General features: G+C 34.1%; 1 non-coding gene across 1 annotated transcript; it reads left to right on the top strand.

Moving 5' to 3' along the window:
• Positions 1 to 4,705: 4,705 nt before the first annotated feature.
• On the top strand, positions 4,706 to 4,811 carry LOC111784139. The gene has a single exon (XR_002813486.1). It is a non-coding gene; the product is annotated as a small nucleolar RNA R71 (small nucleolar RNA).
• The last annotated feature ends 273 nt before the right edge of the window (positions 4,812 to 5,084 follow it).

Raw genomic sequence — 5,084 nt, 5'->3', positions numbered from 1 at the left:
AACCTAAAAGAAGGTCTAAGTATTGTCTTTATTTTTTTCTTATTTATCTAAGTAATGTATATATATTTTCAATTTCAAAATCGATGGAAGCAAAAATTTCTATGAAAATTTAGTGAAAAAGTATTTGAATTTGAAAAAATGTCATTAAAAGAGGAGCCATCACCAATAAGTTTTTATCCCATCTTTCCTCTTCTGGATTTGCTTTAATTTTTTTTGGCTATAATCTTTCTCAATTTTAATATGGATGCCCATTGTTTTGTGTTATTTTATAAAGATCCCATTATGAACTCTTCACCAGAATGTTATGGAAAAGTGGTCAAGAAGAAGTGGTTTATGGTCCCGTTTGCCTCCATGTTGGTCTAAATGCTGAAAATTTCTTAGGTCCCTCGAGTATGTATCTGCGTGTTGCAATTGCCACACTGGTGGTTGGCGATGTGGTTCCATCTAGTTATACGATCACTTTTGTCCTACTGCGATTATCGGTGTTGTCGGGCTTTAGTTTCCTCAGTAGCCTTAGCTGCTGCCTGGACACTAGTCTAGGTGGTAAGGGCTATGACTTCAATTGTACTATAGATATCCTCGGCCAATATTAGGACAAACTTTTGAGCCAACTTCATCTCTACGTCAACTGGGTGAGGGATAAACTGATTTAATCTTATAAATTCAATCTTATAGGTAGTGAGAGTACGAACTATTCTGTGTCAAATGGGTCAATTCCTTCTACTTTGGAAGTTCAGTTGCATCTAGGTAATATTTTTCTCCTAAAACTTCCTTAAACTAAGAGTAGTAAATTAATTTTCTATTGTAAGCAAAGATTGCAACTTTGGTTGGCTCAATGAGTATAAAAAGGTAGTAAAATTTGTCCCAAAATAAAACAAGAAGTATTTAAAATATAATATAAATATTTAATAGAATTGTGACCTAAACGGTTTTACACTCAAAATAAGGAAATGACACCAAATATTTAAAACAAAAAAAAGGTTGGAGATGACAAGTAAGACTTGCCTATGGCATTTTGTCTAGTGTCCTCCATTCTTAACTAACTCCTTATATCACAAAAATATGGAAAATGTGGATTGAGTATAAAGACTAAGTAGTCTATCAGTAGATTTTTAATTGTGTCCTTTCAGTGTTTTAGGGTACCGGACTCTTTCTTTTCCTTAATTCTTCTTCTGTTCCCTACGACACTTGCCTAGAATTTAAAGTACAACCATGAACTTGATAACTCATATCAAAGAATTCATGCATTGCAAGCAACTGAGGATTCATATGTTCCAAGCAGTCTAAAACCTACCTCGGCTTCTTACTTTTAAAGTGATGTAGTCTAATTCATGTTAAGGCATAGCTATAAAATATAAAAACAAATAGTTTTTGTAATTAAACAAAACAAAACTCATTGCCTAAGAGATTTAAACTCTCACGGGAAAACCCCATATACTTAGCAGGCACACACCTTAACCACTCAACCAAATGATTGATGGCGGGAGCATGCAAGAATTGTGGAGCGGCAAGGACTGTTAAATCTGTATCATTGTCACTATTTTATATTTTAATACGGTTTCAAAACAAGGTATTTATCTGTAAACATTTTATAGCCTCCATGGACACGTATTGTATGTTTCAAATTCGTAACGTATATTTATATTTCTAATTTTTTGAATTACTTTTGACTCGTCTAGTTTAAAAAGGAATAATTTTATCACTGTTTTACCCTCAAGTCTATGTAGTGATTCGTGATTTGAAGTCTCAAAAAGTGGATCGTTACAAAAATGAGAAAATGAGGCTTCATTCTTCTAGATTTGAAATCAACATTTATAAGAGAAGTACTTATCTACTTTTTCTTATTGGAGAATGAGTTAATTTTATCTCCCAAGACAATGTTTTTGTATCCTATTTGGTCAAATTCCTAAAATTGTAGGCATATTGAATCCACTAGAAAAGTCATTACCTATGACTTACTCAGGGTTAAGATTGAATCAACAAATCAAAAGAGAAGCTCTCATAGTCAACATAGCATAACTTACTCAGGGTTAAGATTGTGTTACATATGATCATATTAATATGCTCTAGCCTACCCTCCATAGCCTACAAAGTAGCGAAGTAAGTTTCAAAAATACTGAGACTTTTTACTTTGTATTCAAATGGAGACTTTCTACCGTTGATTGAATGTTGCTACTAAACAATTAGTGGGTGATTTAGCCAATAGAGTTATTTTATTAAAGATGTACAATGAATCTTATGAGATTCTAGAAAGAATAGCATTTAACAATTGTCAATAGGCTGATGTGAGGAGCAATCATGTAAAGAACACCTAAGAAGTACTTGAAGTTGATGCTTTGACCTCTCCCAAGGATCCATTAGCTTTTATTACTAATATTCTATAAAATCTAGCATTGGTACAAGGATCAATGACTAATGTACCATTCCAGAATGCTGCTATAATGAGTCAAACAACAACTAAATCTTCTGTATATTTTGGAGAAAAACACACTTTTGATCAATGTTCAAGTAATCCGGCTTCAATTTTTTATATGGGGTATCAAGTTAGTCAAGGAATCCAGAAAAATAATCTCTTCCCAAACACTTATAACACAGGTTAGAGAAACCATCCAAACTTCTCATGGAAGAGACAAACCTCATACAATCAACAACTATCACCTATAGCAAATTACCCTCACGGTTTTGGATTACAAAATCAATGGCATATGGTCCTCAACAAGCCAACAACTAAGGGAAAGAAACTAACCAAGCTCAACACATATCAGGAACATCGCTTTAGGGTCTAATAAAGGAATATATGGCAAAAAAAGATGTTATGATACAGAGTCAGCAAGCATCCTTGCAAAATTTGGATGTTGAAGTAGGTCAATTAGCAATTGAGTTACGAAATGGACCTCTTTAGGAAGCTGTTAGCCGATACCAAAATGCCAAAAAGAGAAGAAAATGAGCAATGTCAAGCAATAGAATTGAACAGTAAGAAATACCCAACAAGGTAGGCGAAATTAAGAAAATATGCAACAATCATCCTCCAGAGACAGCTAACATAAAGTAGAGAAAGTTGAGAAGTGTTGGACAGAAGACGCATAGCAAAAATTATACAGAAATAGTGTAGTCTTGTAAAACACAAACAACAATCAACAATGAAAAAGAGGGCATAACATACATACCAAAACCTCATTTTCTACAAAGAATAAAAAGAAAGGCCACTTCGAGAAGTTCATTGATATATTTTTTGAAATTCATATAAACACACCATTAGTGAAAGCCTTGAAACAAATGACAAACTATGTCAAATTCTTGAAGGATATTCTCACTCATCGAAGAAAATTTTAAGAATTCAAGGTAATAGTGTTGAATGAAGAGTGCAGTGCAATACTGAAAAATAAGATCCACTACACTATACATTAAGTGCACTACACTCTTTCTCTTTTAGTGGTATCTTGTTTTTCAATATTGCACTGCACTCTTCATTTAGTGCCACCACATTGAATTCTTCAAACTTTTTTTTATGGGTGATCACATCCTTCAAGATTTTTACATAATTTGGCATTTGCTTCAAAGCTTCCACCAGGTATGTTTATATGAATTTCCTTCAAAATATCTATAAACTTGCTTCCTCTTTCTTTCTTTTTATTATTTGTGGAAAATTTGGTATTGGTGTGTATGTTCTATTTTCTTGTCCATTACTAACTATTGTTTGCATTTTAGGAGACTACACAGGTTCTACATAATTTTTTATGTGCTCTTTCTGTACAGTAGTTTCTGCATAATTTTTGTTGTACTCTTTCTATATAGCAACTTCTTGAGAGTGACTATCGTCGTGTTCTTTAATTTTTTATCCCCTGCTTGGTATTTCTTTCCCACTTCTCAACTCTATTGCTTGACATTGCTTTTTGCCTTCTCTTTTTGGTGTTTCGGCGTCTGTTGGCAGCTTCCCAAGAGGTCTATTTCGGAACTCAGTTGCTAATTGACCTACTTGAATTTCCAAATTTTTCCATGATGCTTGCTGACTTTGTATTACAACATCATTTTTGGCCATATATTCTTTTATTAGGCTTTTAAGAGATGTTCCGGGTGTGTGTTGAGTTTGACTAGTTCCTTTCCCTTGGGTGGTGGCTTGTTGAGGATCATATGCCAATTAAATTGTAATCCAAACCGGTAATTTGCTTTAGGTAGCATTTGTTGGTTTTATGAGGTTTGTCCCTTCCATTAGAAATTTGGATGATTTCTCCACCCCTGATTATAAGTATTTGAGAAGGGATTATTTTTCAGGTTGTCTTGACTAGCTTGATTCCCCACATAAAATTTTGAGGCCAGATTTCTTGGTCATTGATCAAAAGTGTGTTTGTCTTCACAATATATACAAGATTCAGTTGTTGCCTGGGTCATTACTACAGTAGCTTGGACTGGTGCTTTGGTCACTGAGCCTTATCCCAATGCTAGATTTTGTAGGATATTAGTCATTAAAGCTAATTGAGCGTGATAAAAGATAAAGCCTCAACTTCAAGTACTCCTCGAGTTTTCTTTCTTGGATTGCTCCTCACATCAGCCCATTGACAATTATTAGATGTTATTCTTTCTAGGATCTCATATGCTTCATTACTTTGTCTTTGACAAAATAGCTCCATTGGCAGAACCATCCACCACTTGTTGAGTATCAATATTCATTCCATTGTAGAAAGTCTTCATATATACAAAATGAGGTAATCCATGGCAAGGACACTTTGTAAGCATTTCCTTGAATCTTTCCCAAGCTTCACTTGATGTCTCATCTTCAAATGTTTGAAAAGCAATAATCTCATTTCTGAACCGTGCATTTCTAGTGGTTGGAAAATACTTGATCAAAACTTTTTCTGCTAGACTATTCCAAGAGTCAATTGTTCCCAATGCTAAAGTATTCAACCATGACTTAGAACCATCCCTCAAAGAATAAGGAAATAAACTCAATTTAATCCCATTTTGGTCAACTCATTGGAATCTAAACGAGTCACTAACTCCCAAAAATGACTTTAGATGTAGGTGTGGATCTTCTGACGGTAGTCTATGAAATTTCGCTATGGTTTGCAACATTTGAAACATCACGA

This window comes from Cucurbita pepo, unplaced genomic scaffold, assembly GCF_002806865.2.
Source record: "Cucurbita pepo subsp. pepo cultivar mu-cu-16 unplaced genomic scaffold, ASM280686v2 Cp4.1_scaffold000155, whole genome shotgun sequence".
Lineage (NCBI taxonomy): Eukaryota > Viridiplantae > Streptophyta > Magnoliopsida > Cucurbitales > Cucurbitaceae > Cucurbita > Cucurbita pepo.
This window is presented reverse-complemented; position numbering and strand designations above follow the sequence as displayed.